General features: G+C 37.3%; 1 long non-coding RNA gene across 2 annotated transcripts in view; it reads left to right on the top strand.

Annotated features, from left to right (window-relative positions):
• The window catches only part of LOC121493355, a 263,542-nt gene that overhangs the window by 182,335 nt on the left and 54,715 nt on the right, over nt 1–26,492 (top strand). For both annotated transcript variants that reach the window (XR_005988461.1, XR_005988460.1), the window contains exon 4: nt 20,145–20,202. This is a non-coding gene — a long non-coding RNA (uncharacterized LOC121493355). The remainder of the gene's footprint in view (nt 1–20,144; nt 20,203–26,492) is intronic.

Raw genomic sequence — 26,492 nt, 5'->3', positions numbered from 1 at the left:
TTCCAAATTAAGGTCTATTCTCCTCCTGATATGCACATGCAGCTCCCATTATGCACCATCAAGAGGAGTGTAGTAGAAAAGCCTCTATCTGCATGGAACAGCATGTGCCTTAAGCACAGAAGGTCAACAATCATTCTTTGACTAAGCTAAGGCTACTTAATGAGAGCTTCAATGCTTCAGTAAAAAGTGTTTTACATTTTAGTCAAAGCACAGAGTTGGATAATGATAAGTTTCAATATGTTCTCAGTCAAAAATAATTTCATAGTTTTTCTATTGTTATTCTCTACTTCCAAAAGGACAACACATGCAATCCATGATGTGAGGGTTACCTCAGGTATTTCAGAAAAGCACAAATTTAAACTTTACTGGGTAATATAGCTTGGTTGATTGCCAGTCTTTCCTTTTAGGTCCTATTGACCTGAATTCACTTCTGTTTGTTTGTTTTGTTTTGTTTTGTTTTGTTTTACTAATGGCTAGTGGTCCACCACTAGGAAGAAGGGATTAAAAAAAGATCTACATGGGACATTTTCAGCTATCTAACACTTGATTAAATGAAAAAATAACTAGGGATAATATTTATTTGAGGAAGAAAAAAATTTAGCAATATACTGTGATTTCTAAAGATGAACAAGAGAATGTGTTTGGGCACAATTTTGCCTGAGCAAATCTGATCCCTAGGAAGCTGCATGCATTTTTATTTGCATTCCAGAGCAAACAACCAGAAATATATCTCTGCTAATATTCTACCCATTTAATGCTGTTAGAGAGAGCTACTTCCATGCACTATTGTGAAAACAGAAAGTGGATTTCATCCAAAGAAATTACACATTGTATTTAAAAGTAATTGAGGAAGTCACATAAACATCTACCTTCCCCTTAAGAAAGTTTAACTGACATTGTCTCTAGACTAGGATTAATCTTGGAGAAAACTGATGAAGATGACAACCTAATGATACAGTTGAGAGATTCTAAGTTAAATATTTGGAAATCAAATTATATCCCTACATCTACCACCATTGTTGCTTCATTATTCAAAGACATTGCTTATGAGGGCTTAAAAGGCCAAAAGTGAAAGAGATCTAGAATTACAAAACACATACCCTTGGTTTTATTTTAAAACAAGGGAGCTGGAGACTCACAGGCTTATCATGAGTTATCACCTATTACTACTTCACTGTGAATGATATTTATCAGATCCTTTACAAATGATAATCGGCTATAAATATATTGTATATATAGTGTAGAGACTGTTCAGAATTCAAAAGAAAGAACTACTGCCTTGGGGTGTATTCCAGTTATCTACTCTTGTATAATAAACCACCAGAAAATTTAGGAAAATAAAGCTATATTTATTATGCTCATGGGATGATTCAGTGACAGGGAGTAGTAGTTCAAGGGCTGAAGACTGAAACAGTTTGGGCCAGAGGGTACCCTTTCAAGATTCTTCACTCACTTGTTTGGCACCTAACAGGATGCAGAAGAATGGGCTCCGCAAGGAGTGTTCATTGGTAGATCTACATGACTTCACTCCACATGATAGTAATATAATTGTTAAACTTGCTACATAGTTGTTTAGGACTCCTAGAGCATGTGTTCCAGTAAAGAAAATGGAAATTGCATAGATCTTTTATGACCTAGCTGTGGAAGTTACATGAGCATATTATATTGTAGGCACAGCCTTGCCCAGATTCAAGTGGAATCACCTGTCAATGAGACAAATGTCAAAGAATTTGTGTTTTAAAACTGCATCAGTGGAATGGATGGGAGAACAAGGCAATGGCATAGTTTAAACTTCAGATGAGCAGTGACATTAATCATAAGCTTTCTCTATTGCTGTCTCTAATTGTTACATATCATTTTAAATTTAGAAGAAATAGAAGTAAAAGAAAAAGAGATATCAAAGAAATGAGATCTCTATCTTTAAAGTTTTTTGTAGTTTTTCTTAAATAATGTTCTCTCCCGTGGCTTATGTAAAAAGTTGTGGTTTGGTATCTTTATGACAACCAGAGGTAACAGTAAGAAAATAATCATTTAGGAGGTAAGAATGGTGAAGATTTAGTCCATAGTAATTTCTTTAAAACTGTAATGAGCACTGGGTGTTATATACGATATGTCAGGAAATCAAACTTCAATGAAAACAAAACAAAACGAAAAAAATTCATTTCATGCCACCATCAAAAGAGATACATTTCTACTTACTTTCACCTATTAAGATTTGTCACAAATATGGCTTGGAAACATTTTAAATAAATTACTTTGCTCTGTTGGGAAAAAAAAAAAAAAACACAAACTGTAACTCAAGATATCTTGCCTAAAGGTTTTATAGTAATATAAGTGAAAATTTGGCAGATATACTTTTTTGCCAATTGGGTTTAAAACTTCTTTTTATACTTATCTTTCCATTTATCTCTATTATCAACATGCAAGGTTATAAAACTTAGAGTAGGACAAAGTAGATTGGCATAAATTTTAAAGAAAATGAGTGATGAATAGGACAAATGAATTTATGTAATTAGTCAAAATTACATTCTTCAACCCAGTCAAGATTTCTTTTATTAATTGCTTGAGTGAGTTGCTCAATGGTTGCTCCATTGGCAGTATCTGCTGAGCTAGGCAGGTTTTCTGGTAAGAGATCTGGGCCTATAGCTAGGGCCATTTAAATTATCAGGAGAAGGTGAGTAAAATTTGTGAGGTTAAATTTTTATGGTTCATCTTAAGTTGAGGCAGAATGAACTAGAGATCTGTAGATAGCCATCTTTTGTTAGGAATATGAAGAAGCAGTGAGAGGTAGAAATAAAATTAGAGATCGAGGATAATAGGTGGAGAGAGGGGGGGGGAGAGAGAGAAAGAGGCAGAGGCTGCCAGAAATGTAGTGAATGTGCAGAGAACCAGAGATGAACAACTACTTGGGTGCACAGAGAGATAGACAGGGGAGGCTCTGTCTTTCCCAATGGCTTTCCAGTCTCTAGTTTTAGGTATTTATTAAATGTGGAGAGGAAGTATCTGATAACTCTCATTTTAGTGAGACATTCATACACTAAAACTTAATTTGCCTCATTTTAAAAAAATAGCTTGTTTTTTAATTAAAAAAAAAGCTTGTTTGAATTTGTACTCTTCATACCAAAATAGTACTAAGACTTACATGCAAACCAAAATGCTGAACATTGTGAATGGCCATGTGGTTAACAAAGATAAATTAGACACTAATCTTCTCCTAATGGAGACCACAAACCAAAAAAGGAAATAAGATACACACAAATAACTGCACTATAGTGTGTAATATGTAAAATAGCTTAAAAGAGGGAAGAGTCATTCTTTCACCTTTGATCTAGACGCTTGAGATATATTTGTGATCAAACATATTTAAATAATGCTATTATAGATCTTGCATCCTAGTAGGAAGAGATGGAAAAATAAGCATTGTATAAGTAAACTAAATAACATATTAGAAGGTGATAAATACCATGGGTAAAGAAATCAAAGAGATAGAGGTAATCAAGAGTGTGTGGTGGGAAAGTTGTAATTTTTTTTAAAAAGACTTTATTTATTCATGAGAGACATATACACAGAGAGAGAGAGAGAGAGAGAGAGAGGCAGAGGGAGAAGCAGGCTCCATGCAGGGAGCCCGACGCAGGACTCGATCCTGGATCTCCAGGATCAGGTCTTGGCTGAAGGCAGCACTAAACCGCTGAGCCACCCGGGATGCCGGAGAGTTGTAATTTTAAATAGGATGATCAGAGTAGGCTTTATGGAGAAGGTTGTATTTATCTAATGACTTGTCAGAGGTGAGGAATTTGGTCATAATGTTCTTGATAAAGAACACTCTAGACAAGATAAACCAGTCACTTAAAATGCCCCAGAATGGAGTATGTCTGGTGTATGTGAGGAATAGCAAAGAAGCAAGTGAGACTTGAGTAGAATGGACAATGGAAAAAGGAGTAACTGATGGGGTTAGAGAGGTAATGGAAATAATGATTCATGTAGATCTTTGCAGACTATTACCTATTGTATTGTATCATGAATAATAAGAAAAAAGCTTGTTAATCAGTTAGGAAAATGTTACAAAAATGCACACAAGGAAATAATGGTGGGTAAGACAGAGTGATAGCAATTGAATTGTTGGGAATTAATTTGATTTTGGATGAAGTCTGAAGGTAGAGCCAAAGGATTTTCTGATGCATTGTATAGGATTTGCAAAAGAGAGAGAGAGAGCTAGAGATGTATAAAACACTATTTGAAATTTTTGGTGTGAGCAACTGCAAGGATGGTATGTTTACCCTCTAAGGTAGGGAAGAGCAATTTTGGATGAAAGATCAGGAGTTCAGTTTGGAACATGTCATGTTTGAAAAGTTTATTAAACTTTCTGGTGGAAATATCAAGTTGATTACATAGGTCTGAGACGCTGAAAACAAGACTGCGTAGGATAAGTCAATTTATGAGTCCTTGGCAAAGTGGTATTTTAAGCTATGAGATTGGATGACTCACCAAAGAAGTGAGTGCAGATAATGAAGAGGAGGTGATCATAGATCGAACCTTCGAATATCCAAAATTAGGGGGTCAATTCAAGGAGAGAGTGGTTCATGTGCAAAATACAGAGAGATTGGTTTGTGTAAAATAAAGAGATTAGTTTGAGTAGGGAAAACACATGAATGAAATAATATTTCAATTGAGTCCTGAGAATAGGAGGCATTTGGAGTGTGTAAAATTGGGAGAGAGTGTTACATTATAGTAAAAGGAATAGGATAAGCAATGTATGAATGAGAAACATCAAGTATTTCACTTGGACTGTAATATCATATATTAAGGTTTAGCAGTAGGTTACATAGTTAACATAGTAAACTGCAGGATAATATACTATGTTAATACATACCGTAGTATACTGCAGCCAGGAAAGAACTGTGGAAGGCCTTGACACAGAGTGACATGATGAAATGGTGTTTTAGGAAGAGTAAACTAGCAGAATAGTGTGGTTAGACTGAAAGAGGTTGGGTTTGGTTTCAGAGAAATGAGCTAGAGATTAAATGAGATGATATATGAGAAAGTGTATGTGTGTGTGGGTGGGGTTCACTCATACTTTGTCACTATGATGGTTAATTTTACGTGTCAACTTGACTGGATCATGACCCAGACATTTGATCAAACATTATTCTGCTTGATTCTGTGGTGATGTTTCTGGTTAAGATTAACATTTGAATTGGTAGGTTGAGTAAAGCGGTTAGCTCTCCCTAATGTGGGTGAGCTTCATCCAGTCAGTTGAAGACATGAGTAGAACCAAAAGGCTGACCCTCCTACAAGGGGGAACTCGCTCTGTCTTTGAGCTATGACATTATTTTTTTCCCATTCTTCAGACTGGAACTACCTCATTGGTTCTCCTGTTTCTCAGGGCTTCAAACTTGAACTGGAACTAACGCCCTCAGCTCTCGTTGGTCTCCAGCTTCCCAACTACAGATCTTGGGACCTCTCAACCTCTATAACTGTATGAACCAATCCCCTATAATAAGTTAGTCTCTCTCTCTCCTTCTCCATAAACACACACACACCCTTTTTGTCTAGAGAAATCTAACTAATACACTTACTAAGAAATTGGGGCAATTATTAATCAGATGTGACTAATGGCAAAAAGGGAAAGTTATTCTAGTTGAATGTGGCCTCATACCAGGCCATAATTTTGTACCAAAATTTTTAATATCTTCTCTCTAGATTAGTAAATTTTTCATATCAAGGCTTATACTAACAGCTGAGAGCACCAGTCTTTCATTCTTTAATTGCACAAAGCTTGCACTTAAAGTTACAGGTTCTGTTTTTATAGCTCAAAATACAACTTTAATTCATATATTTTTAAAGAATTTATTTATTCATGAGAGACACAGAGAGTTTTAAATAAAATTTAAAACAAAAACAAAATTAGATGCAGACTGACAAAAGTGTTCATAGTTTTAACCCTAAACTATTTAACCCTAGACTATTTCCTTTTTTTGCATGATTATATATTTTCCCTGGAGGTAACAACCATGGTTCCATTTAAAAGTTTTATATATACTTTGAGATCTTGAAAATTAAGAGAAGATTAGTGTGTTTAAGTTATATGTTCCCAAGTAAAAACAAAACAGGATCAAGAAGAGATTTGAAAGGTGTTACAGGGATCCCTGGGTGGCGCAGCGGTTTGGCGCCTGCCTTTGGCCCAGGGCGCGATCCTGGAGACCCGGGATCGAATCCCACGTCGGGCTCCCGGTGCATGGAGCCTGCTTCTCCCTCTGTCTGTGTCTCTGCCTCTCTCTCTCTCTCTCTATCATGAATAAATAAATAAAATCTTTAAAAAAAAAAAAAAGAAAAAAAAAGAAAGGTGTTACAAAAATATTTGAATGAACATGAGGTATTTATGCTAATGTTGACAAAACCTAAGGACATGGCATAATAGGCAGGAGATAGAGATGGCAGTAACTATGAAAAGGACTATATGGGATAGATGTGAAATATTGTAGTGGGAGGATCAGCATGGCCTCCCAACTGACTCCAGGTAGAAAGCAAGATGTCTGAACTAAAAATTGAAACTATTAAGTTTCAGGTATGAGTGATTGGCCTTTAGCCATTAGCTGAAAGGGAAAATGTAATAGGAGAAGTCATTTTAACTAGGAATCTGAGAAGTTCAGCTTTGTGAATCTGAGCTTTGAGATTTTGTTATGGTTTGAAAGTAGATTAAACAAATAGGGAGCTAGAATTGAGGATGAAGAAATAAGGTAGTAGGGGCACCTGGCTAGCTCAGTTAGTAGAGCATGTGACTCTTGATTTCAGGGCTGCAAACCCCATGTTGGGCATAGAGCTTATTTAATTTAAAAAAAAGAAAAAAATAATGTAGTAGATATAGACTTACTACTGGGCCACATAAGTAATCCTGAAAATCATGAAGTATGGTGAGGAATAGCTAAGAGAAAAGAAAAAAAGTAATAAAAGAGAAAGGCATAGGGGAGAAGGGATAAGGACACCTTTTTGGAAACTGGATTGGGGAAAAAAGAGCCAGTAATGTAGATAGGAGAAGAAATAGTTGTAGAAGATCAGAGGGGAATCAGAAAAGGACATGGTCAGGCAGTGATAATCTGAGAGTCTCCAGTGGCGCTTACAGGTCATAGAAGAGGATGAAGAAAAAATATATTTGAATTGATGAGTAAGTTATTGTTAAGCTTCAGAACAGTTTAAATTCTGTGGCAAGAATTAAAAGAGCAAATGGCAAGAAAGAGAAAAAAAAGATGGAATAAATTAGTGTTTAGAGAAAAGTTGGCTGTATATAATGCTGGAGGTATGCACAAAAAAAGCACTCACTGAATCTCAGTAATGATTTTTTATTTTAAATTTTATTTCATTGTGGTAAGAATATTTTACATGAGGTTGATTGATGCTTTTAATCAATTTTTAGATGTCGAATACAGTTATAATGTCCTAAAACAGATCTCTAGAACTTATCTCGTTTAGCTGAAGCTCCATTTGAGTCTGTGCTAAAATATTTGGAATAGTTTATGACTTTTTGACTCCTTGGTCTATTTTTCTGTCTTGAGGAAGCTTGTTTCTCTGGTTTTCAAACAGTTATTCTTCTCAGTTAATTTACAGGATAGCAGTGCAGAATTCACCTGAATAGACAGACAAAATGTAGAAGAGTTAATTAAAGAAAATATTGATAAAAATGTGATTTGTTTTTGGAGCCCATCGGGCAAAATGAATATTAATCCAAGATCTTGCACAATAGCAGACTGACACATTTATCTCTTGGTGTATCAAATCATATTTATTTTTGATACATTGTTCATAATAATTCTTTGGATTCAGTGCAACTGTCTTTTTTTTTAAAATTCAGGTTTATTGAGGTATAATTGACATACAAAATTGTAATATATTAAAATGTTAGGGCACTTGGGTGGCACAATTGATTATCTGGCTCTTGACTTTGGCTCAGATCATGATGTTGGGTTGTGACATTGGGCCCTGTGTCTGCCTCCCTGTTCAGTGAGGAGTCTGCTTCTCACCTTCTCCCTCTGGACCTCCCCCTGCATATATGCATGCTCTCTCTCCCTCTCTCTCTCAAACAAAAAAATAAATCTTAAAAAAATAAGTGTACATTATGGTGATTTGATATACATATTTTTGTGAAAGGATTTCCCTCCAATCAGTGCAACTGTCTTAATGATATTATCCATAAACTTTTTTGTTACATGAGAGAATATACTCATATTCTCAAGAATATAGCATTGTAGTGAGTTACCAAAGTAAAATAGAGGCCAGAACCACAAATGGGTAATAATTTTTGCAAGGTAATCTGTCATACATCTTACTTGCATGGAAAGGGGAATCTTCTTTTAGATTTTAACTATTCTAAGATTTTTTTTTTCATTAATATCTCCAGGATATGTGTGAGCAAGTGTTTATTGTTTAAACTTTAATTTTTTAAGGACTATTAACACTTTTAAGCAACATCTGGAAGATATTCCTTTTTTTTTTTTTTTAAAGATTTTATTTGTTTATTCATGAGAGACATAGTGAGAGAGAGAGGTGGAGACACAGGCAGAGGGAGAAGCAGGCTCCTTGCAGGAAGCCTGATGCGGGATTCAATCCTGGGACTTCAGGATCATGCCCTGGGCCGAAGGCAGATGCTCAATCACTGAGCCACCCCGGTGTCCCATGGAAGATATTCCTTAATGTTAAATAAAAATGTCAGAAAGAAACTTGCATATTTATGACCTGAAGTGAAAGCTAAGGAAGTTTTACATTCTTCCTATTGTAGTGAGTAATATTGTGAACTGAGTTTTCACTACTAAAATTGAGCCAATTTCAAGGGCAATGTCACCGTATGGCTGACATATTCTACTTTTTTAGCTTTCTTCTTTGCTATAAGTTTAATTAAACTTTTTCATATGACTTCCATCCAAAAAAAAAAAAAAGGTGATCTCATCAAATTTTGGCATAGCAAGAATTTGAAGTGTTATTTTTTTTCATTGTTAGCGTAGTAAATGAATGACAAAAAATAGTAGATGTTGTCATGATTGCTCTTTCTTTGCTTTTGAGATTAAGAAACTCTCTTTTATAATTAGGTTATTTTAGCTAAACTATTTATGTATAATCGTTCATACAAGTGACTTCTGGAAATACAAACTTGAGTCATTATTAATGAAAAATGCTTTGGAAAGATATAGACATTTATGTGAACCTTCAAGAATAACTTTAGTTTTATCCTAATAAAATAATCAGAGAAATGTTAAAGAATATATCAACCTTATTTTTTAGCCCTCAGAAGTCTCATTCATATATGAGAATTTATGTTGATGAAAAGATACCTCAAAAGATGTAATTTAACTCCGTATTCTTAAAGAAACTGTGTTACCATAGGAAATGACTTTCTTGTTTGAAGAATTAATGCTTAACTTCTAGAAGAAGTGATCACAAATAAAACAAATTAAAAATAATATGACTTATGCTTTAGACAGAAAACTTTTTAAACAGCACAAACATCATTTAAGTAGGGTGGTGTAATTGCTGATCATGCACGTACTTAATGAATTAAATAATTAATGGCAGTGGATATGTAGGTAAAGGAGAGAAGGTGGAGCAGCAGGAAACAGCCAGAGTTCCCCCAGGAGTGAAAGGCAATAGATAGTTTCCATAAGAGAACCAGGACTTGGCAAGTCTCTATGGCCAAGCATGTGATTATGATATAATTTTTAAAATACTGTTGATTGTATCCTTAATATTTTAAATGTTTTGAGCCTTATCTGTACCCATTAAATTGTAGCTATTTATGCATTTTTGGGAGAAAAAAAACACATGACATTTTTATTTGTCTGTATGCCTGCTTGCCTTTTATCTTCACTTAAATGCTTTAGAGTTTTTCCATTTCTACTTTTTTAACTAGAAAAATATATTTTAAAATTATTCCATATTGCTCTAAGTAAGTCTATTGCTTCTATGTGGTGCTTAATATATTATGGTATATATTTTCTATTTTTTACTCTTGTTTTCATGAGTATAACTGAACCTGAGAAGTGAGAATTTTTTTTACCTCAGTGAATTGCTGGTCTGTTCCATAAACCTAAATATTTATTGAACGTTATTTGAATCTGAGTTCTTTTCATGAAATATTGAAGTAATAGGGGCTATTTAAATGAATTTTAAAAATATTTTACAACCCCTGATGTTACAGACTTGATTTTTAATTTAAGGAAATATATTTACAAGTCAAACATTTGTGCAAGATTTGTGATTTTGTTATACTATAGATAGAAGCATTTCTAGGGGCACCTGGGTGGCTCAGTCTGTTGGATGACTGACTCAATTTCAGCTCAGGTCATGATCTCAGGGTTGTGGAATCCAGTTCTGCCTCAGGCTCCACATTTAGTGGAAGTGCACTTGAGATTCTCTCCCTCTGACCCACCCCTCATGCTTGTTCTCCTGTTCTCAGTCTCTCTCTCTGTCTCTCTAAAATGATAAATAAATCTTAAAAAAAATAAGCATGTCTAAAGTCATGTTTATCCAGATTGATGATGAACGTGATAGATAGACAACAAAAGATTTTAATGTAATCTATGTTTGGAAAACAGTACATAGAAGGTTATTTTTCAAATATATTTGATATAAATCAGTGAAATATAAGCAAAAATTCGAGTGCTAGTGTAGAGCCTAAGAACACCTTGATTGGTGATCCCTGGGTGGCTCAGCGGTTTGGTGCCTGCCTTTGGCCTAGGGCTCAATCCTGGAGTCCCGGGATCGAGTCCCACGTCGGGCTCCCGGCATAGAGCCTGCTTCTCCCTCCTCCTGTGTCTCTGCCTCTCTCTGTCTCTCTATGTCTATCATAAATGGATAAATCTTAAAAAAAAAAAAAAAAAAGAACACCTTGATTACTTAGATTCTAGAAACCCAAGTAGAGCTTGGGTTCATATCCTGGCTCTACCATTCACTAACAGTCCCACCTGTGGTTGGGCTCCCTATGCCTCTCTGTTTTCCTTATCAGTAATAATTTAAGAAGTGTGTTATATTTATTAAAATTGTCTAACATATGCTAAGCAATATATAAATGTATGCTGAATAAAGAATCATTTACAAAAATACCTTTAACCTCTTGTGATTGATTCTAATTGTGTGTGTGTGTGTGTGTGTGTGTGTGTGTGTGTGTGAAGGACCCATTTATTTTCATCTATATCCAGAATCAAGTTTAGGTAACTTTTTTTTTGGTCTGCTCCGTTAGGCAGACTTTCTTCTAATAATCTCTCTCTCTCTCTCTTCCCAGAATCTGGCACTCAGCATGACCTCTAGTCAATCTATCTCTGTGAGGGTGCAAAACCCAAACCACAGTTCTCTCCCAAGTTTTAGGATCTCTGGGTTTTTCTTTTTTCTTGTATATTTTTTTATTGGAGTTCGATTTGCCAACATATAGCATAACACCCAGTGCTCATCCCATGTGCATGTTGGCCATGTCTATGTCTTCCTCGGTGAAATTTCTATTCATGTCTTTTGCCCCTTTCATGATTGGATTGTTTGTTTCTTTGATGTTAAGTTTAATAAGTTCTTTATAGATTTTGGATACTAGCCCTTTATCTGATATGTCATTTGCAAATATCTTCTCCCTTTCTGTAGGTTGTCTTTTAGTTTTGTTGACTGTTTCTTTTGCTGTGCAGAAGCTTTTTATCTTGATGAAGTCCCAATAGTTCATTTTTGTTTTTGTTTCCCTTGCCTTCATATATTGCAAGAAGTTGCTGTGGCCAAGTTCAAAAAGGGTGTTGCCTGTGTTCTTCTCTAGGATTTTGATGGATTCTTGTCTTACATTTACATCTTTCATCGATTTTGAGTTTATCTTTGTGTGTGGTGTAGGAGAATGGTCTAGTTTCATTCTTCTGCAAGGGGCTGCCCGATTTTCCCAGCACCATTTATTGAACAGGCTGTCTTTTTTTTTTTTCCAGTGGATAGTCTTTCCTGCTTTGTCAAATATTAGTTGACCATACAGTTGAGGGCCCATTGCTGGGTTCTCTATTCTGTTCCATTGATCTATGTGTGTTTTTGTGCCAGTACCACACTGTCTTGATGATCACAGCTTTGTAGTACAACTTGAAATCCAACATTGTGATGCCCCTAGCTTTGGTTTTCTTTTTCAATATCCCCCTGGCTATTTGGGGTCTTTTTTGATTCCACACAAATCGTAAGATGACTTGTTCCAACTCTCTGAAGAAAGTCCATGGTATTTTGATATGGATTGCATTGAATGTGTAAATTGCCCTGGGTAGCATTGACATTTTCACAACATTAATTCTGCCAATCCATGAGCATGGAATATTTCTCCATCTCTTTGTTTCTTCCTCAATTTCTTTCAGAAGTGTTCTGTAGTTTTTAGGGTATAGATCCTTTACCCCTTTGGTTAGGTTTATTCCAGGGTACCTTTTTTTAAGATTTTTAAAAAATTTATTTATTCATGATAGACAGAGAGAGAGAGAGAGAGCGAGAGAGAGAGAGAGAGAGGCAGAGGCACAGGAGGAGAGAGAAGCAGGCTCCATGCCGGGAGCCCAATGCGGGACTCAATCCCGGGACTCCAGGATCCGGCCGTGGGCCAAAGGCAGGCGCTAAACCACTGAACCACTCAGGGATCCCCTATTCCTAGGTGTCTTATGCTTTTGGGTGCAATTGTAAATGGGATTGACTCCTTAATTTCTCTTTCTTCAGTTTCATTGTTAGTGTATAGAAATGCCACTGATTTCTGGGCATTGATTTTGTATCCTGCCACACTGCTTAATTGCTGTATGAGTTCTAGCAATCTTGGGGTGGAGGCTTTTGGGTTTTCTATGTACAGTATCATGTCATCTGCAAAAGAGAGAGAGTTTGACTCCTTCTTTGCCAATTTGAATGCCTTTTATTTCTTTTTGTTGCCTGATTGCTGAGGCTAGGGCTTCTAGTACTATGCTGAATAGTAGTAGTGAGAGTGGACATCCCTCTCATGTTCCTGATCTTAAGGGAAAGCCTCCCAGTGTTTCCCCCATTGAGAATGATATTTTCTGTGGGATTTTCATAGATGGATTTTAAGATGCTGAGGAATGTTCCTTCTATCCCTACACTCTGAAGAGTTTTGATCAGGAATGGATGCTGTATTTTGTCAAATGCTTTTTCTGCATCTATTGAGAGGATCAATTCTAAAATTCTTATTTAGTTTTATTTTCCTATGATCAGTAGCTGGTCCTGATGAACTAAATTTATATTATGATAAATTATATATAGTTTGAAAAACAGAACATTTATTTTTTGGTAAATCATAATGTACAGAAACTGCTTAAGCATGTGGAGATGTACAGAGAAAAGAAACATATTTATCATTTCTTAGACAGTACTACTTTTTTACTTGTCCATAGACATCTCTTCATTTAAGCCAAGTATAGTAGTTTGGATTCTAAAATGGACTTCCAAGATTTCCTACCTTGATCCCTGGGATAGTGAATATGATGAGATACTCTATCCCTGCTTATTTTATCTTACACCGAAGAAGAGTTTTCAGATGTAATTAAAATTACTAATCAGCTGACTTTGAATTAATCAAAAGAGAGGATACATGGATGGTCCTAACCTAATCACATGAACCTATTTAAGAGCAGAGTTTTCTCTCAGTGGTGTCAGAAGGAAAGTCAGAGATACTAAAGGTGCAATAAGGATGTGATACACTTTTGTATTGCTGGCTTTGGAAATGGAAACAGCAGGTTCAAGGACTCAAGTATGCCTCTAGTTGCTGAAAATAATGCCTGGCTAGCAGTCAGCAAGGAAATGGGAACCTCAATCATACAATAGCAAAGAACTGAATTCTGCCAATAACGTGAAGCAGCTTATAAGTGGATTTTTCCCCAGAGCCTCCAGCCTGTTTGATACCTTGGTCATGGCCTTGTGAGACCCTGAGCAGACAATGCTGCCCTGCCTGTTTGGACTTCTGACAAACAGAACTGTGAGATAATGAATATATGCTATTTTCAGCTGCTAAATTTATGGTAATTTGTTACACAGTAATATAAAACTAATATACTAGAATACACAACTACAAATTAAAATAAACTAATGATAAGAAAATAACTATAGTTTAAACACAGAAAAAAAGGTATAAGGGAAGATTTTACATTGATTTTAAGTGTGGTTATGTCTTATTAGTACAAGCAAGAAAAAAATGTTAATTTGTGGATGGTTAAGGTTGTTCCATATATCTTGTTTTTTTTTTTTAAGATTTTATTTATTTATTCATGAGAGACACACAGAGAGAAAGGCAGAGACACACGCAGAGGGAGAAGCAGGCTCCCTGCAGGGAGCCCGATGTGGCACTCCATCCCGGGACTCCAGAATCACACCCTGGGCTGAAGGAGGCACTAAACCGCTGAGCCACCCAGGCTGCCCTTCATATATCTTGTTAAAACAACATCTTGAAAAAGCATCAAAATGAGAAGGCAAAAACAAATGAAATTCTTAAATCTTTTTCGTGAGCTTATGCTATTTTTCATGTCTGGAAAGCTTTTTCCTTTATTTTATCACCTCAGAAAGAAACCATACCCTTTAGCCCTCATACCCTAATCCCATCATCTGTCTCCCCAGCCCTTAGCAATCACTATCACTATAAATTTCCTTATGATGGAGATTCATATGGATGGAATTGTGTAATATGTAAATTTTCATGACTGAATTCTTTTACATAGCATAATGTTTTCAAGATTCATTTATGTTGTGTGTATTAGCACTTTATTTTTATAGCAGAGTAATATGCCATTGTATGGATATACCACATTTGTTTATCCCTTTGTTGATTGGCTTTTGGGTTATTTCCATCTTTGGGCTTTTATGAATATTTCTATAAATGCTGTGTACACGCATTTGGAATATGTTTTCATTTCTCTTGGGTATATATGTAGAAGTAGAATTTCTAAGTCATATGCAAACTATGTTTTTAATCCATGGAGGAACTATGTGATTATCCTCCAATGCAGTTGCACCATTCTGTGTGTCCACTGGCAGTGTATAAGGCTTGTAGTTTCTCCATATCCTCACCAACACTTATTATCTGACTTTAAATATCACCCATCCTTCTAGGCCTGACTCATATGCTGTCATTTCTGCAGAGTCATTCCTGATTCATTAGCAAAACATAATAATTTCTCCTGTGGACTTCCAAAGGATTATGTTTGTTTGTTTCTTGGGGCTCACTTCACATTTGTCATTGTATCATTGTTAGTACAAGTCTTACCTGCCTACCAACTTCATCATCTTTATTTTAGAATTTGTGTCTAATTTCCTAATTTCACCCTTCAAAGCACAGCTGTTCTAGGTGGCTTGAAAATAAGTTCAGAAAGTATTTACTGAGGGTTTTAGATTAAAAATGAACCAGATGAGCTAATTCACTGTAATATATGACAGTTTCCACCAGTGTGAGCCTAGAGAGCTTGTCTGGCTTAATCATACATGCACAGAGTTATTCAATTTCAAATTTTGTGCTACCACTTATTACTTATGTACTCTTAAGGAGATTTCTAAACTTTCTAGGATGTTTCTCTATCCACAAATGTGAATTTTAATATTGTATAAGGTTATCATGAAACATAAATATGATAATTTATGTGGAACATTTAGTATTATTCCTGACACATACTTGATGCTCATTACATGGTAGCAAAATATTTAATAAATAATGCTATATATAAAAGTAGTAATCCCTCTCATAGCACATTTCCCTTAATAGAATTATGATATATAGATTTAATTCTAGTTACATTTTATCAAATTTCAGTAATTTTTGGATTAAATTAATGTGGATTACAGGTCACTTACAATTGTAGAATCAAACACATTGGGTCTGGTTGTCCCATCTACAGCCTGCTATAAGACAATATTGCACATCTGTTGTCTTTTGCATGTATTTTGTTGCTCACCTTAAAGTACACTCCATTCATGTTAATATGTTTCATAAAACACCCTTTACTTTGTGATGTGCATGTTACTGTCTGGTGCTTAAATTCCACATCGTAATACTATATGATACTCAGTGATGTAAAATTTCAATAGCTCTGAATCTCTATTTAAACAAGTGTGCAATGGAGAGGTACAATCACCTACAGTAGGAACAAATGGATAATGACAATACTCCAAGAGAGTAAGACATGTAGAGTCTTTAGAAGGCAGTAATTAAAGTATATATGCAGTCTCAGGATGCTATTAGGCATACAAGATGAGGCTGCTGTTAGTCCTGCTGTTGCAAATTCTAATTGTCAAACTGAAAGATCAGTGATAAGTGCATTCTTTAACTGTTTATTTGAATGGATATAAAGATTTTTACAGATTTCTTTTAATTTCTATATGATATCTAAATATTTACCTGTGAGTTCAAATCATATTTTTTAAAAAAATTTACTGTTGTGTGGGAGAGATATTATGTGGAGAGGCTGCACTGTACTGGATAGAATATACTGAAAACCAAAAAACTATTTTTATACAGATTCTACTGCTTGCAAGTTATTAAAATCTCTTTGAGTCTCAGTCTCCTTGTCTACAAAACAGATAATAGTATTACTTATGTTTAGCTCAATTTTTAGCTCAATTTGTCTAGAGCATAGCTAAGATAAATGCTCAGTTTCACTTTGCAATCTTCAAAGTGCTCTATAAATATGTATTATCATTAAATACTAGAAACTGATCCTTGGTACCCTTTGGCTTCCTATCCCCATCAGAATCTACTAGTAAGTTTTTAAGCATTACAGTATTCCCTACCAGGAATCTCCTTCCCCAGTATTTACTACCTAAGTTGTCTTTCTTTGGAAGATCCTTAATAAAATTATGACTCTTCCATATTAACTTTCCATGTTGATGTAGATATGACCATTCCATAGTCCTCTGCCTTATGGTTCTAGTCCATTTACTTTCCTATCAAACATGACGTTCCCTATTCTAATCATTGGTACAATGATTAGATACAAAACGTAAAGTTTTGTTCAGAAAAATGAAAACAAGGGATCCCTGGGTGGCGCAGCGGTTTGGTGCCTGCCTTTGGCCCAGGGCGCGATCCTGGAGAGCCGGGATCGAATCCCACGTCGGGCTCCCGGTGCATGGAGCCTGCTTCTCCCTCTGCCTGTGTCTCTGCCTCTCTCTCTCTCTCTCTCTCTCTGTGTGACTATCATAAATAAATAAAAGTTTAAAAAAAATGAAAACAAGCAAAAAGGGAATTAGGTGTTTATGGGGAATTGGGTATTTACAGAAGTATTTCAAGGGGGTTGCTATTGACCTTTTTGTTATAAGATCACAACACAGTAGCTATGATAAAGACAGAACAAAACTCTGCTGTTGCTCCTACTACTACTTAACTACCACTGCCACCTCATACCCAGATGGTTAGTGACAAGGGGGCAAGAACATGCAGCCTGTCAGAGCTTGCTTTCTAACCATCACTACCTCCCAAGTAAGATGTGAATGTGACTAATTACTTCTAGAAACCTAGTTTATAAGGGAGTTGAAGTAGTATGATTTTTGCCTTCTAATCTCTCCAAGAGGAGAGTAAAGTGAAGTATAGGAAACCAAGTCTAAGACACCACCACAGTTTCTCTGTAGTTAATTTCACTTCTTTAGTTCTTCAGTGAGCTTGGAACTTTTCACCCTCAAACCCTGTGTCCCAATATACTCATGAGATACTGGAGCTCCACCTTGGTCCTTTAGAAATTATGTGAGGGAAGACAAAGGGGCCTCACCTATGGAGCACTATCATTAATTAAGATATCATTCCTTTAACTCCTCTCGGTTAAGTTGGTATGTATTTGCAAAAGTAACAGAATGGAATTCTTAGATATACATATTCTGAAGAAGCATGTAACTCTTACTGAGAAACTGAAAAACTCATTCAAAGATTTATTTCATCAATCAAGAGAAAGAGAAAATGAGTATACACTTATAAATGGGTAAGTAGGGTCATTGGGTTTTCTTTTAATTTCCCATGTGAATGAAGAGATATATTTATTCAAATACAGTGTTTGTCATCAGGCAGTATGCATGGTATCGATTTCATTCCCTTATCACTGTGAGAATGATAGAATTCTTATCTCCAATTGGAGGGTAATTGATATACATATTCTTACACACTTTTGGACATTTAAAAGTGTCTTAAAAATAAAAAAAAAAGGGTCTTAACATTCTAGGGCAAAATTCAGACCTTCTTTCAAAGATGCAAGAGGAGTCCAAAAGCTACTGTGACGCTCATGGAAAGGGACCTCAGATCTCCTGTTGTGGGGAGCATAGTTGAAGACATATCCAGCTGTCACCTCTCTGGATCCACCAGTATGTCTACAATATGGTTGTACTTCCCTAAAATATTCTGAGTCACTGATTAAGCACAGCAGGAATACTAATGTTGGCCTATTCTGATAGCAGATTGGATTCTTCTAGTGGGCAAGTCTGGGTTGGGAATCCTCCATCTTTTTGGCTGAGATTTTCTTAGAGTTGCTCTGCAACCAAATCTTCCTTCTTGCTCTTCTTCTTTCATAGATGACAGAAGTGAGTCACAATCTGAAGGTTTTCTTTGCATATTCCTGCTTCCTCATCTTTATTCTTTTAAGGTGTTTCTCTAAGTTTCTTAAAAGACTGGTGTCATCTCAATATTTACTTGTCAGATGACCTGAACAATACAGTGACTTTGAAGATTACAAATTAGAATTTTAGTTTTGAAGATGGTAGACATAGAATTTCCATAGTCATGGAGAATAGGAGTGGGAAAATTGATTAAATTTTAACAAGTGAAGTTACTTCAAGTAGCATTGTCAGATACAAAATCTTATAGGTCCTGAGATGGGATAATATTGGAAGACAAGTTAGAAATACACTTTTTATATAGCTTTGGGAGGAGAGATTGACTTATTATATTCATAACATATAAATATTGCCTAAATCTATGAACATTCTCCCTGAGTAGTAGGCCCATTTGTTTTCAGCCTTGAAATCGTGCTGTTGAACTGTTGATACTATTCCTAATACTAGTTTTGGACAAGTGAGCCACATTGTAGGTTCAGTACACTCAAGGTTGCCAATTATCATTTATGGTATGTGTCTGCATACTAGAGTGAATGAATTTGGGGTTTCAAATATGGAACAGAAGCTGGTAGCAATATAGAAACTATTTGAGTTTTCTGTTAGTGATTTAAATAAGAAAAAGTTACCTTTATTATAGCAAGTGCTGCTATCAGGGTTGTGGTAGCTCTAGTTTAGAAAAATTTCTTGTTTTCCCTAGTCACTCCCCAGTATTGCCCATCATTAATCAACATGTTTCTTTAGTATAGAACCCTGGCAGTTTTGCCCCCTCCTTAGGATCTGCTCCTGTATTATAGCTTGCTTAAAAAAAAAAAAAAAAAAAACATTTCCCTTTTTCCCAAAGATCTCCATTTTAGGATGTGGGCAGAGTTCTGTGAAGAGATGAACATGATGTCTGTAACATGTAACAAGAGCAAAGAAAAAATTTTAACTATTCACATTTGATATTTCATATTAAACTGTTATCTTTTTGCAATAATCATAATTTGCGAGCCTGTTCAGAATGTGTGATTATTTTTCAAAATGTTTGGTAACTCATTCTTTGCACAAAAATATCAGAAACTTAGATGGGAAATATTTTAAGAAATTACATATTTTGAATGCCAATCACTAAAATAACTCAGATTTTAATGTTTAAAGTTTTCTATTAGATGACTATATGTTTTTATACTTAGTATGATTTCAGAGATATTTTTATGTACATATTTTATATACATAAAATAAAATATAAGATTATTTATATATTTCTGTACTCAGTTTATCTTATCCTAGGTGTATAATTGAGGCAGTTTTCCTTCAATCTGAGTTTTATGACTTCTAGGAGCCTCAGCTTCATAACTATTTTCTTAGGAAGGCTGTATTTGTATAAATATATTAAGCTTGATTTTTCACTGAAAGCAAATATGACTACATTTATTATTCCCAGTTTGAAAATAAAACTGTAAATCATAATCTCCAGATAAAGGACTTTCCTTTCATGGTTCTAAGTAAAAAGAAAATCTGTTTCACTGTTTACTTAACATTTGATGGTGATGCAATAAATAAAACATTAGCCAAAGAGTGACTGTGTCTTTCTCTGCTTTTTCTTTCTACAGGTTGTATTTCATGTGGATGTGGGTATGATGTGCCACAGTAACATGATGTCTTGATTAGGTAAGTCTGCTTTAAAGAACATCCTCACAAAAAAAAAAAAAAAAAAGAACATCCTCACTGCAGAGTTCCCAGGTCATGACATTGTATTGTTGGTATTCCTAGCCTAAATGGTGACGAAAATGGGATCTTTTTTCTTTTCTGGTGATCTTTGGTAGAGAAAATTGAGTTCCAGTTTCCATGGAGATACTATTTGTTGGTTGGTTTATTTATTTATTTTTATGGGACTTACATTAAAAGTGCAATCAGGGGAATCCCTGGGTGGCGCAGCGGTTTGGCGCCTGCCTTTGGCCCAGGGCACAATCCTGGAGACCCGGGATCGAGTCCCACGTCGGGCTCCCGGTGCATGGAGCCTGCTTCTCCCTCTGCCTGTATCTCTGCCCCCCTCTCTCTCTCTCTGTGACTATCATAAATAAAAAAAAAAAAAATTAAAAAAAAAAGTGCGGGGGACGGGCAAGATGGCGGAAGAGCAGGGTCTCCAAGTCACTTGTCCTCAACAAATTACCTAGAAAACATTCAAATCATCCTGAAAATCTACGAATTCGGCCTGAGATTTAAAGAGAGACCAGCTGGAAAGCTCCAATGAGAAGAGTTCGCGCTTCTATCAAGGTAGGAAGACGGGGAAAAAGAAATAAAGGAACAAAAGGCCTCCAAGGGGAGGGGCCCGCGAGGAGCCGGGCTGAGGCCCGGGCGAGTGTCCCCAGGACAGGAGAGCCCCGTCCCGGAGGAGCAGGAGCTGCACCAACCTTCCCGGGCGGAAAGGGGCCCGCAGGGAGTTAGAGCAGGACCCTGGAGGGCGGGGATGCCCTCGGGCTCCCTGGGACAGTAACAGAGGAACTGCGCCCGGGAGATGCGCCGAGCTCCCTAAGGGCTGCAGCGCTCGGCGGGACCCGGAGCAGCTCGGAGGGGCTCGGGCGGCGGCTCCGCGGAGGGGGCTGCGGGGCGGGAGCGCGGATCCACAGCGCAGGCCCCGGAGCACAGGGCACCGGGACACAGCCCAGAATCCGGCCTCCCCCGGGACAGGCAGAGGCCTGGAGGGCCCAGGACAGCAAGGACCCTCCTGCCCCGAGCTGAGCAGATCAACGGCCCCACCCCGGAGCATCCAGGCCCTGCAGACGGAGAGCCCCGGAGCTACTGCGGGAGCTGACTCCAGGGCTCCAGAGCTGGCCGCCGCCACTGCGGTTGTTCTTCCTGGAGCCTCACGGGGTGAACAACCCCCACTGAGCCCTGCACCAGGCAGGGGCAGAGCAGCTCCCCCAAGTGCTAACACCTGAGAATCAGCACAGCAGGCCCCTCCCCCAGAAGACCAGCGACACGGACCAGTTCCAAGGGAAGTCAAGGGACTTAAAGTATACAGAATCGGAAGATACTCCCCCGTAGTTTTTTTAAGGTTGTTGTTTGTTTGTTTTTTTTGTTTTTGTTTTTGTTTTGTTTTGTGCTTTTTTTTCTTTCTTTCTTCTTGATTTCAGATTGCTTCCCCTACCCCACCCCACCCCACCCTTTTTTTTTCTCCTTTCTTTCTTTTTCTTTCTCTTTTTCTTCTCTTTCCCCCCTTTTTCTTCTTCTTTCTCTTTTTTCTTTTTCTCTTTTCTTTCCTTCTCTCTCTTTTTCTCCTTTTCCCAATACAACTTGTTTTTGGCCACTCTGCACTGAGCAAAATGACAAGAAGGAAAACCTCACCTCAAAAAAAAAAGAATCAGAAACAGCCCACTCTCCCACAGAGTTACAAAATATGGATTACAATTCAATGTCAGAAAGCCAATTCAGAAGCACTATTATACAGCTACTGGTGGCTCTAGAAAAAACCATAAAGGACTCGAGACTTCATAACTGCAGAATTTAGATCCAATCAGACAGAAATTAAAAATCAATTAAATGAGATGCAATCCAAGCTAGAAGTCCTAACGACGAGGGTTAACGAGGTGGAAGAATGAGTGAGTGACATAGAAGACAAGTTGATGGCAAAGAGAGAAACTGAGGAAAAAAGAGACAAGCAATTAAAAGACCATGAGGATAGATTAAGGGAAATAAATGACAGCCTGAGGAAGAAAAACCTACGTTTAATTGGGGTTCCCGAGGGCGCCGAAAGGGACAGAGGGCCAGAATATGTATTTGAACAAATCCTAGCTGAAAACTTTCCAAATCTGGGAAGGGAAACAGGCATTCAGATCCAGGAAATAGAGAGATCCCCCCCTAAAATCAACAAAAACCGTTCAACACCTCAACATTTAATAGTGAAGCTTGCAAATTCCAAAGATAAGGAGAAGATCCTTAAAGCAGCAAGAGAAAAAAAGTCCCTGACTTTTATGGGGAGGAATATTAGGCTAACAGCAGACCTCTCCACAGAGACCTGGCAGGCCAGAAAGGGCTGGCAGGATATATTCAGGGTCCTAAATGAGAAGAACATGCAACCAAGAATACTTTATCCAACAAGGCTCTCATTCAAAATGGAAGGAGAGATAAAGAGCTTCCAAGACAGGCAGGAACTGAAAGAATATGTGACCTCCAAACCAGCTCTGCAAGAAATTTTAAGGGGGACTCTTAAAATTCCCCTTTAAGAAGAAGTTCAGTGGAACAATCCACAAAAACAAGGACTGAATAGATATGATGACACTAAACTCATATCTATCAATAGTAACTCTGAACGTGAACGGGCTTAATGACCCCATCAAAAGGCGCAGGGTTTCAGACTGGATAAAAAAGCAGGACCCATCTATTTGCTGTCTACAAGAGACTCATTTTAGACAGAAGGACACCTACAACCTGAAAATAAAAGGTTGGAGAACCATTTACCATTCAAATGGTTCTCAAAAGAAAGCAGGGGTAGCCATCCTTATATCAGATAAATTAAAATTTACCCTAAAGACTATAGTGAGAGATGAAGAGGGACACTATCTCATACTCAAAGGATCTATCCAACAAGAGGACTTAACAATCCTCAATATACATGCCCCGAATGTGGGAGCTGCCAAATATTTAAACCAATTAATAACCAAACTGAAGAAATACTTTGATAATAATACACTTATACTTGGTGACTTCAATCTAGCTCTTTCTATACTAGATAGGTCTTCTAAGCACAACATATCCAAAGAAACGAGAGCCTTAAATGAAACACTGGACCAGATGGATTTCACAGATATCTACAGAACGTTACATCCAAACTCAACTGAATACACATTCTTCTCAAGTGCACATGGAACTTTCTCCAGAATAGACCACATACTGGGTCACAAATCGGGTCTGAACCGATACCAAAAGATCGGGATAGTCCCCTGTATATTCTCAGACCATAATGCCTTGAAATTAGAACTTAATCACAACAAGAAGTTTGGAAGGACCACAAACACATGGAGGTTAAGGACCATCCTGCTAAAAGATGAAAAGGTCAACCAGGAAATTAAGGAAGAATTGAGAAGATTCATGGAAACTAATGAGAATGAAGATACAACCATTCAAAATCTTTGGGACGCAGCAAAAGCAGTCCTGAGGGGGAAATACATCGCAATACAAGCATCCATTCAAAAACTGGAAAGAACTCAAATTCAAAAGCTCACCTTACACATAAAGGAACTAGAGAAAAAGCAACAAATGGACCCCACCCCCAGCAGAAGAAGACAGTTAATTTAAATTCGAGCAGAACTCAATGATATCGAGACCAAAGAACTGTGGAACAGATCAACAGAACCAGGAGTTGGTTCTTTGAAAGAATTAATAAGATAGATAAACCATTAGCGAACCTTATTAAAAAGAAGAGAGAGAAGACTCAAATTAATAAAATCATGAATGAGAAAGGAGAGATCACTACCAACACCAAGGAAATACAAACGATTCTAAAAACATATTATGAACAGCTGTATGCCAATAAATTAGGAAATCTAGAAGAAATGGACGCATTCCTGGAAAGCCACAAACTACCAAAACTGGAGCAGGAAGAAATAGAAAACCTGAACAGGCCAATAACCAGGGAGGAAATTGAAGCAGTCATCAAAAACCTCCCGAGACACAAGAGTCCAGGGCCAGATGGCTTCCCAGGGGAATTCTATCAAACGTTTAAAGAAGAAATCATACCTATTCTACTAAAGCTGTTTGGAAAGATAGAAAGAGATGGAGTGCTTCCAAATTCGTTCTATGAGGCCAGCATCACCTTAATTCCGAAACCAGACAAAGACCCCACCAAAAAGGAGAATTACAGACCAATATCCCTGATGAACATGGATGCAAAAATTCTCAACAAGATACTAGCCAATAGGATCCAACAACACATTAAGAAAATTATTCACCACGACCAAGTAGGATTTATCCCCGGGACACAGGGCTGGTTCAACACTCGTAAAACAATCAATGTGATTCATCATATCAGCAAGAGAAAAACCAAGAACCATATGATCCTCTCGTTGGATGCAGAGAAAGCATTTGACAAAATACAGCATCCATTCCTGATCAAAACCCTTCAGAGTGTTGGGATAGAGGGAACTTTCCTCGACATCTTAAAAGCCATTTACGAAAAGCCCACAGCAAATATCATTCTCAGTGGGGAAGCACTGGGAGCCTTTCCCCTAAGATCAGGAACAAGACAGGGATGTCCACTCTCACCACTGCTGTTCAACATAGTTCTGGAAGTCCTCGCCTCAGCAATCAGACAACAAAAAGACATTAAAGGCATTCAAATTGGCAAAGAAGAAGTCAAACTCTCCCTCTTCGCCAATGACATGATACTCTACATAGAAAACCCAAAAGCCTCCACCCCAAGATTGCTAGAACTCATACAGCAATTTGGTAGCGTGGCAGGATACAAAATCAATGCCCAGAAATCAATGGCATTTCTATACACTAACAATGAGACTGAAGAAAGAGAAATTAAGGAGTCAATCCCATTTACAATTGCACCCAAAAGCATAAGATACCTAGGAATAAACCTAACCAAAGAGGTGAAGGATCTATACCCTAAAAACTATAGATAGAACACTTCTGAAAGAAATTGAGGAAGACACAAAGAGATGGAAAAATATTCCATGCTCATGGATTGGCAGAATTAATATTGTGAAAATGTCAATGTTACCCAGGGCAGTTTACACGTTTAATGCAATCCCTATCAAAATACCATGGACTTTCTTCAGAGAGTTAGAACAAATTATTTTAAGATTTGTGTGGAATCAGAAAAGACCCCGAATAGCCAGGGGAATTTTAAAAAAGAAAACCATAGCTGGGGGCATCACAATGCCAGATTTCAGGTTGTACTACAAAGCTGTGGTCATCAAGACAGTGTGGTACTGGCACAAAAACAGACACATAGATCAATGGAACAGAATAGAGAACCCAGAAGTGGACCCTGAAATGTACGGTCATCTAATATTCGATAAAGGAGGAAAGACTATCCATTGGAAGAAAGACAGTCTCTTCAATAGATGGTGCTGGGAAAATTGGACATCCACATGCAGAAGAATGAAACTGGACCACTCTCTTTCACCATACACAAAGATAAACTCAAAATGGATGAGAGATCTAAATGTGAGACAAGAGTCCATCAAAATCCTAGAGGAGAACACAGGCAACACCCTTTTTGAACTCGGCCACAGTAACTTCTTGCAAGATACATCCACAAAGGCAAAAGAAACAAAAGCAAAAATGAACTATTGGGACTTCATCAAGATAAGAAGCTTTTGCACAGCAAAGGATACAGTCAACAAAACTAAAAGACAACCTACAGAATGGGAGAAGATATTTGCAAACGACATATCAGATAAAGGGCTAGTTTCCAAAATCTATAAAGAACTTATTAAACTCAACACCAAAGAAACAAACAATCCAATCATGAAATGGGCAAAAGACATGAAGAGAAATCTCACAGAGGAAGACATGGACATGGCCAACATGCACATGAGAAAATGCTCTGCATCACTTGCCATCAGGGAAATACAAATCAAAACCACAATGAGATACCACCTCACACCAGTGAGAATGGGGAAAATTAACAAGGCAGGAAACAACAAATGTTGGAGAGGATGCGGAGAAAAGGGAACCCTCTTACACTGTTGGTGGGAATGTGAACTGGTGCAGCCACTCTGGAAAACTGTGTGGAGGTTCCTCAAAGAGTTAAAAATAGACCTGCCCTATGACCCAGCAATTGCACTGTTGGGGATTTACCCCAAAGATTCAGATGCAATGGAACATCGGGACACCTGCACCCCGATGTTTCTATCAGCCATGGCCACAATAGCCAAACTGTGGAAGGAGCCTCGGTGTCCATCGAAAGATGAATGGATAAAGAAGATGTGGTTTATGTATACAAT

The sequence above is a fragment of the Vulpes lagopus genome, chromosome 6 (genome assembly GCF_018345385.1).
Source record: "Vulpes lagopus strain Blue_001 chromosome 6, ASM1834538v1, whole genome shotgun sequence".
Lineage (NCBI taxonomy): Eukaryota > Metazoa > Chordata > Mammalia > Carnivora > Canidae > Vulpes > Vulpes lagopus.
This window is presented reverse-complemented; position numbering and strand designations above follow the sequence as displayed.